The sequence below is a fragment of the Quercus suber genome, unplaced genomic scaffold, assembly GCF_002906115.3.
Source record: "Quercus suber isolate HL8 unplaced genomic scaffold, Cork oak 2.0 scaffold_901, whole genome shotgun sequence".
Taxonomy (NCBI): Eukaryota; Viridiplantae; Streptophyta; class Magnoliopsida; order Fagales; family Fagaceae; genus Quercus; species Quercus suber.
Genome location: NW_027070326.1, coordinates 158278 through 168399, shown reverse-complemented (window position 1 = coordinate 168399; position 10122 = coordinate 158278).

Below are 10122 nucleotides of genomic sequence, written 5' to 3'. Positions count from 1 at the left end.
AAAACTCAAATCCTCCAAAAAAACTCACAAAACCATTGTTGATCCAAAGGACACAACAATATCGACAATAGGTGAAGTGAGGGACTATGTGATGTTAAAGAGAGATTAAAAGAGAGGGATGGTTTTGTTTGAGAAAAGAGAAAGAGAAGTTGAGAGGAGAGAGAAGATGAAGATGAAGATAAATTAAAAAAAAAAAAACTTAATTAGTAGCATTTTTATTTTATATTAATTGAGTAGCATTTAGAGCACTAGCAATGGGTAAAGGTATTCCATCTCAATTGCCTGTATTTCCTATTTATGACAATGTTGTAAAATTATGAAATTCTCAAAATTCATAACATTCGAATTTCTTGTAATTCTCTCTCTCTCTCTCTCTCTCTCTCTCTCTCTCTATATATATATATATATATATTAAAAAGATAAAACTAAGAGAAAATTTAATTAGATTTCAATTGTGGGCTAATTTTGTGTAATGTGTCTACTTAAGTTTTTCAAATTTTTTGCCAAGTGAGTTAATGAGTGCAAAAAACTAAAAGTCCAACAAACCAATCATATATTTACTCAACAAAAATCACCACATGTTCTATCTTATTAAAAATTAGAATATAAATGGTATTAAACTTAGGTAGGAATTTTAACATGCATCTAATTATGTTTATTTTTTCTAATAATTCGGTTGATTAAGTACATTTTTATGATAAAAAATGTGTTTATTTTTAAATGAATCCATGCATATGCAACTATGCATGGGTTACAAGCTAATTAAATATAATGCTCAATTCTTCATAATAATTTTAAAACATCACAAAAAGTTGAAATATTTATTTAAAAAAATTAAGTATTAATTTTTACATCTTACATGAGGGTGATAATTGCATTTTACAATAGACCCTCCAAATCCTTTTTTGGAAGTCTTAATTAGTTGCTATAAATATAAAGATGTAGTTGAGAGAAAATGCAATTAGATTTTAAATTTGAGTCTAATTTAGCATCAAGTGTCTTATCTAAAATTTTTAATTTTTATGCCAAAATTAAATTAGATTTTTAATTAGAGTCTAATTTTGCACCACATGTCTCATATAATTTTATTTTTTTGTGCTAAGTGAGTTATTAATGTAAAAGCTGAACAGTAAAAACAAATGGAAAAAGAAAGGTTTGGTTCGACTTTGATAAGGTATTAACGTGATTATTGGCAATGGGGATTGGAGAAAATAAAAGAATAAATAGATAACAGAGATGATATTTATAATTATGTTGGACTTAGAGTGTGTTTGGGAATTGATGAAACCTACAACTTATTAGAGTTTTTAGTTTATTGTCACTATTATTTATGAGTCTCATTGTATTTTTTGATACTATTCAACTAACTTTTAGTTTTTTCTACAGTATTTTTAGTAAAAAAAAATTTCAATTTCAGCTAAATAAGTTGTTTACAAATAGACCCTTAGGCTTCTCATCTGGACCAAATCTAAATTAACGTAAACTAAACTCTACCACAATAGAAAATTAATAACATTTCCTATCAATATTTTTTTAAAATTCTTATAGCATTATTATTATTATTATTATAAAAATATAGTGGTTGGATCGATAAACTAAAATTGAGAATTTCATGGATAACAATTTAAATGATTTTTTTTCCATTTCTTTCAAATAAATTTATACTATTTATTTTAGAAGTAACTATTTCATATTTTCAAATATATAAATATTATATATATTATGTATAAATTTGGTAAAATTTTAACACACATGCATATATATGAGGTTACAAACTAGTTTCCTATTTACAATATTATCAAATTCTCACATAATATTTGCACTTCCTGTAATTCCTAATTGAATATGCTCAGTTTTTCATAATACTTTTAAAAATCACAAATAGAATCTAAAAGTTAGTTTACCACAAAATTGTGTTAATTGTTTGCAGAAAAAAGAAAAAAAAAATTGAAAGTCTAAATCAAGCTAACTTGGTAACTTGGTATACATAAAATAGATTGGATGTTCCGATATTGTTTACACCGCCCACACAAAAACTGAATAACTCGATCTTGTGAAATTAAAAAACAAACGGTTTGGATTTCGCCCACGTCAATTAGAAATCTACAAGGACTCGGACATGAAAGGCAGTCTATAAATTAGAAAGCAAATCCCTAGCGGCACAGTAGATACTCATACACGTTCGTCTGTTCTCGGCTCCTGCTTTTGCTGTTGCCATGTCTCTCTTGAATTCAAGAAAAAACCTTTCTTTGGTTCCGCATCGCAAAAGAAGAAGAGAAAATCAGACCCAATCATCAGAACCATTGCACGAATTGATCAACAAACTCCCCGATGCTCTGTTGTTGGAGATTTTTTACCGACTCCCTCGTCGATCTGCTCATCTATTCAAATCCGTCTCAAAGCACTGGTCTTCTCTTATTTCCGATCCTTACTTTGTTCGCGGCTTCATTCACCACCGCCATCAATTCAATAAATCAAATTCATCAGACTCGAACTCAAAACCCTTTACACTTATGTTACAGTACTATTTTAGATCGACTAACAAAATCCTCGTTCTTCCATCCAACAATTCTAGGGACTGTGACTTCGGTGATGATTTTCTCAACTTTCTTCCCTGTATCAAACGACGAGTCAGGAAACTTTATCACTATATAATCACAGCATCGTTCAACGACTTATTGTTACTATACAGCGAAGTTAGGGAAGACTTTATTTTAAATTTTAAGCCAGGTTTTTGTGAGTACTGCGTCTGCAATCCGCTTACAAAACAATGGATCAAGCTCCCTCACCTTCCCTTCAACAGTAACAAGGACAACGTTATAGTTGGCTTTACATGCGATCCATATAGTTGTGATAAAGAGCAGGGATGTAAAACCCATGCACATTACAGATATAAGGTGGTACGCATTCATTCTCCCACTCAACCCAACACTACTCAATTACGTGTGCAGATTTTTTCTTCCGACACAGGAGAATGGTGCAACTCAGTTGTTTCGTCACCACGGGGACTGAATTCGTTCAGTTACATATCTAAGAATGCTGGTGTTGTTGCTTGCAATGCGATGTTGCATTGGGTGGATTATATATATGGGGGAACACTCGAAGGCATTGTTGTTTTCGACCCATTCAACGATGCAGAACGATGCCGTTATATTGATCAACCCATTCGCTTTTCGTCTTTAAAAGGCTCAGTCTCCCTTGGTGTGTGTCGAGGGCATCTTCGGATGATCCAACATCCTTCTCCATGGTTTCACGGGTACCGTCCCAATGCTCGCAGTTTTTCTGTTTGGGAACTGGAGGATTATGATAATGGAGGTACATGGTGCCTGAAACACAAAGTTTATTTCAAGGACATGATTTTGGAACATCCCGTTCTTGCTAAGTTACCGAAGGAGTCTTTATCACCGATCGTGTTGTTGTCAGCTTTCCACCCAAATGATGAAAAAATTCTCTTCTTCACACTCCGCAATTACATTCTTAGGTGCAACTTGCGAACGATGGTATTGGAAATTGTCGACGAACTAGAAAAAACGAGGGAAAACTTAGTTTACAACGTGAAATCTGTCTTCCTACTTGAGCACCAATCATGGCCAACACCAGTTCCTCCCCTCCCATCGAAGTTCAAATAGCATTCCAAGCGTGAAGTTTAAATAGCGTTTCAATTTGTCTCAAGAAGCATGAATGAAGTTTGAATGTTGTTAATTATTTGAATGTTAGTCCCATTGTTATTTATTTAACCTTTTAATCTTTCATTCTTCTATAGTACTCACAACTCACAAGTTTTAGGATTCCCTTAATTTTAAATAATGTGACATTTTGTATATATTTAGATTGAAAATTAATAAAATCTTATCTGTAAAATAAATTCTTTCAATTTTTAAGTGAATAAGGATCATGTTTCAAGCTTTAAAGTATCTAATGCTTCTTAACCGTCAAATCTAGAAAATAAAAAATTTCAATTGTGAAACTCTATCCATTTCATGTAAAATAAATGGCATCACGTTCTATTCAACAAGCCAAGAAAGCACTAACTTGATAATTTAATTAGCAATGTCTTGGTTTTGTTGCTGCTACTTCAGGTCCATTATGGCAGCTACGAAGTTGCTTAAATCTTTTTTTTCGGGCATTTCACATTTTTTAAAGATTGTAAAACCAAATATTATCATTGTTGTGTTGAGGAAAAATAAAATAAAGTGTTCTACATCATTCTGACACTGTTCTTCCACATCTCATTCAGATTAATAAATAATGATCTGTTAGCTTGACTAAAAAATTAATATATTTTGCCTTTTTATCTTTTCCACAATTGATCTTTAAGAAGAAAAAAAAAATTATGCATATGTTTGGTGGATTGAGATCCAATGCAATAGTCCTATCCATTCCACCATGTGATTACCATATTCATATGAGATGAAAAGTTAATAAGATTATTAAAAAAAAAAAGAAAAAAAAAAGTGAAATGGTGAAAATGTTTTTGTTGTTGTTGTTGTTAATTACGCATTAGTTTTTACATCTTACATAAGTATGGTAATTGTATTGCAATAGCCTTCCAAATCCGTGTTTAGTAGCTAGTCTCAACTGCCCGTGTACATATATGTATATATATATATATATATGTAGGTAAAAATACACTTTTGATTCCTATATTTTGGGCCGATTCCCATTTTGGCCCATAAGTTGATTTTGCTACCAATGTAGTCCCTAAAAAAAGAAAATCAATTCTATTTTGGTCCCTACCGTAATTAACTCACTACAAAAAAAAGGTGGCCTATAGCCACATTTTTTTAGCTGCGTTTACAAAAAACAGGGCTATAGGTAACCTACGTAAAAGATGGAGTGCATAGGTGGCTTTTTGAGGTGGTTTTTTTTTATTTATTAAAATGCTGACATGGATGCTGGCGTGTATTTTTAATATTATTTTATAAACCACATCAGTATTTAACATGCCACATATCTACTCCGTTTGCCATGTAGAACTTATTTTTAGTGGTCGATTAATAATATGGACCAAAATATAATTGATTTTCTTTTTTTAAGAACTACAATAATAGCAAAATCAATTAAAGAACCAAAAGTGTATTTTCGCCATATATATATATATATATACCAAAGCTGAGAAAAAAAAATTAATTAAATTTTAAATTAGAATCTAATTTACACTCCTCATTTACTCAAGCAAGAACATCCCACTTGTCACAACGCTAACAATTTTTCTATTTGGGAACTCGAGGATTATGATAATGGAGGTAAATAGTGCCTGAAACACAAAGTTTATTTTAAGGACGTGGTTACAGAACATCCCAATCTTGTTGAGATAGCGAAGAAGTCTTCATCACCGCTCGTGTTGTTGCCTGCATTTCACCCAAGTAATGACAAAATTCTTTGCTTCAAATTCCACAATTACACTGTTATGTGCAACTTGCAAACGATGGTATTGAAAATTGTCATCCAACTATGAAATAGGAAACCTTAGTTGAAAACGCGAAATCTGTCTTCCTACTTAAGCAACAACCATGACCAACACTAGTTCCTCCCCTCCCATTGAAGTTCGAGCAGAATTCCAAGCATGAATTTTGAATAGCATTTCAATTTGTCTCAAGAAGCATGAAGTTTGAAAGTTTTTAATAATTTGAACGTTAGTCCCATCCCATTGTTATTTATTTAACCTTTTACTCACAAAAAACATTTGGATTTGAATATATATCCTTATTCTGATCCTCTCCATGTAAACTATTTTTGGTTTTTAGCAGTTATCACGGAGTTGAAGGCCATCATATTTCTATGATTGAAGTAGGTGCTTAAATTTTTTTGTTCAGTTTGTGAGAAGTAGGGTATTGCTTTTTTAGTATGCAAGAACATTTGTGCATAGCCATGAAAGGAAAAAAAATCAAATTCTTTTATTTTTCCTTTTAAATTACAGTTGATGCTTTAATAAAGTGAAATTATATATGTTTTGGCACAATTATCTCCAATATGAATTCTGTAACAATTAAGTGTACCTTCAAAAGTGTGGTGATCAGATTGTCCTTTTAGTTGTCTACAGCACACAAGTTTTTGCATTAATTTTTCTTTCTAATTAAGGTTTGGCAGTGTGTCTTGGATGTATTTTATTTGATTGTGAATGCACAATATTAACTTGTTATAGCAACGAAATGCCTCCAACTTTGTCATCAAATGATGCATCACAGATTTTTATTTTTTTAACTTTTGCATTGCAAAGGGTTAACTTTCATCAATTTCAAAGTAGTTTTGCTCCTACTCAGGAGTTGAATTTGCTTATAATTTGGGAATATGCAGGCACATGGTTCATGATACACAAAATTTACTTCAACGGACATGGTTTCAGAATATTGAATTCATCTATGTAGAGACTCGTCTTAGAAGTCAAATCAATACAGAAAAACTTGTTACCAAAACTAAATTCAGGTCATTCTACGATTAGTTTGGATTTACTATCCCAAATCCGCCTCATTACCAACACAAAACTCACAAATCTTTTTCTAGGTTCTGTCGTCATCTAAATAATTATAAACCACATTTAAGTTTTTATACTAACAAAGCTAGACAAAAACAAAGGTTTCAAACTAATAAAGTAAATAAACAAAAACAATTATCAAAATTTGTTAGGTGGCAGCCTAAAAGAAATTCGGTATGGATTTTGAGCTAACTATGATTAATTGTTTATATATTTAAATTTTGTTGTAGAAAATGATAGTGTAAAATGCCTCAAAACCAAAAGGAAAAAAATAAATAAAATGATTGAATATTACAATTCTTTGTCTAAATTATTCCATTTTTAACCTAACAAACACCCCCCAAAAATATGTCCCGATAATGTTGTAAATGAAACTTGAGACCTCCAAGTTTATGACACATCTTTCAAGTCTATTGAGCTAGCCTACAATAAGTGTCCTAAAAAGCACTATACTCATTGTTGATGTTAGAAAAATGTTCAAATACATATTCTAAATAAATAAGTGAATCAAACAACCCCACAGCATGAGCTTTCATCCCACCACTGATAGTCCTTTTATCTCTTCTATGATGCCAATACCATCTATCTTGATCACTAAATTAAACCCCACTACCACCAATTACCAGCACCACTCAAACTACCCTTTGCTCGATCATTGTCTCCTGCCCTCTGTCTTTGAATGTTGGCCGCCACAAGGTCTTCCTATTACTAGTTATTACTGATCACTGACCAACGAATTGGCGTGATAGTGATAGTGAGAGATTCAGCAGAGTGTAAGAATTCAAATTGTTTCAATCCAATTTCACCAATCATCCTACATTTTTTAACACAACGAAAACCACACACATAAAGCTTAAACACATTGTTCAACAACAGTAAAACCAATAATTACACAACACTAAAAATGCAAACTAAGTTAACGAAGTCTTACTCTTAGGAACAATAAGCATGACTTATAGTCTTGTATTTTGATTTAATTTAAATAAATTAACCACAGTGAAAATATTCAAATAATGATTTTGCCGGGTTTATCAAACTTGTAAGGTTTTCTCTCAGTTTCATCGTCATCACTCCGATGCCGAATACTAATAAAATCCCTAATTTGAGAGTGTTTCATGGTCATCACTTCGACATCATCAATGTTTGATCTCAGTTTGGACCCCGATTCGACCTAAAAAAATGTAAATATCTCCTTTTTTTTATTTATTTTTTATTTTTTTATTTAGACTGTTCGGGTTTTAAAACATTGGCTTGTTAAGAAGCTTTTATAGTAAATAATGCACTTATTTATTTAGAGTTACAAAATTTTGCACCAACTCCATACTCAGCAATAAATAGGTCAAGCTTTACTAAACTACAATAAGGAGGTTTTGGATATACAAGAGTTAGGCTTTTTTAAATATACACCATTGTCGATTTCTTTAAGACATTTTCTCCTCTGTGTGTGTGTGTTATAAATACTTAATGATGATCACAGGAATCAGTAGGCTGAATGTTTCGGGTATCAATGATCAAAGAGCACTTGGTAATCCTAAAAAAGTAAACACAAAATCAGAGGCAACCGGGGAAGACCAGCCAAGATTCCTCCGATGGTAAAGTCAGTATTTCTAAAATCCCAATTTTTTGTGGAAGTGTCTAAATGAATTACCTCTTCGCAAAGGGATGCTTATATAGCGTACATGAAACGGTTGCTTGTTTAATAATTGTTCCTATTGTCGAGGAGTTTAGCAGATTCGAAGGTAACTTCCATAACTGCAATAGAAGTTACCTTATTTGGACTTGTGTTCCATAACGGTTAGTGGAGGACTTGGCTCATAATGGTGCAACTCGTCCCTTACGCCCGGTGGAAATTTGAGTAGTCAAAAGCTCAATATGCTCAAGGTCTAATGAACTCGTCCGTCCTTTATTAAGGACGAACGAGGTCATTGGGGACGAGCATGCTTCACGCATCCCATCTTTCCATTCTTTTCTCACGGACGACCCATATGGACGAGATAAGACTTGGTGTATTTTCAAGAGTTAGTTAGACTCTTTCAGATATATACCATTGTTAGTTTCTTTAGGACCTTCTCCCCTCTCTCCATGTGTGTATTATAAATACTTAGTCTTCTCAAAAAAAGAAAAAGAAAAAGAAAAAAGAGAGGAGGTTTTGAAGATATATTTCTTGGAGAGATACAATTTGCAATTATTGCATTTTTATATGTGCAAACGTACTAAGCGGATAAAATGTTTATCTATAAATTTAAACATGGAAAAATCTTATTTCATTTAATTATTTTATATAGTCTCGAAGGGCAAAACATTAGTTTTCAATCTAACATAATTAGTTTAATCCAATTAGACAAATAAAATGTTTCAACCATTCGTACGTCGTCTTCCATATTGGAGAATTGCATAAAATTAACTCCTCTGCTTTTTTGTCAAACACTACACAATTTGCAATTTCTATTGTATCACCAACTTGCATTTCAAGTATGTATTTGAAATAATGTTGTTCCACTTATATCAATTAATATTTAAAATTAAGAAATAGTAAATAAATAGAGTTATTTACTTAATTAAATCATCGCATACATTGAGATATAGTGTAATAGAATCATATAAGTTCATATATTTTAAGATCACTATTTCAGTTATCTTTGAAAAAAAAAAATGATAACGTTTAATACCTTGACGCTATTCCGTTTAACCCCTTCTTCATCTTGTTCTTCCTCCTCCTCATCAGATCAAATACACTTGTTGAATTTGAGATTATATTACTCCATGGTGCGCTCAAGCTTATGGCAATTGTGTTGCATGGTTTATATTGGAAATTACTTGGCTTCATGCAAAAAAAGATCAAACTCGGCTTGTTTTCACTCTTTGTGTTTATTGTTCTGATTTTATTTTCTCATATTATTCGAACTTTCTCTAATTCCCAATTGAATATGTTCAAATCTTCATAATAATTTTAGAACATCACAAATAGAATTGAAAATTTTATCACTAATGTTCAGCGGGAAAAAAAAAGGAAACAAAGAAAAATTTGAAGGCCGAAATCAAGCAAAGGGTGAGAAAAAAAAAAAAAAAATTCTTGAACCGTGTCCTTTCATATACACTTCAATTTGTAAAATTTAATTTATGTGATAGACTTTAAATGAATGAAAAAAATAATAAAAGTCCATGTAATTGATAAAGCGGTCAACCACATCTTGTCACATAGAAAAACAATTATGGCAAAGTGATGGAATGTTTTGATATTATTGACTTTGGCAAAAGTCGCTTATACGGATGTGCATGAGAGGGTTGAACTCAACAATTTATTATTATTATTATTAAATTAAGTAAAAAAAATATAAATATATTAAAAAAAACCTAAAGATTAGTATCAATGTAACTCCTTAAAGGCAAACAATACTAATGACTAAACAACAATAGTAATTTACTAGGATTTGTGTGAATTAATTGGCTTTTATATAGGATACGAAGAGCTGGTTATTTAAAAAAAATTATTAATTATATAATATATGTAATATATATATATATATATATATATTTATTAAATATATGAGTGGGTTAGGTCAAGTTTGGCGAGTTTGGAATTTTATGACCTGAACTCAACTCGACCCGTTGTCAAAAAAAAATTTGTAACCTAACCCAACTCACCA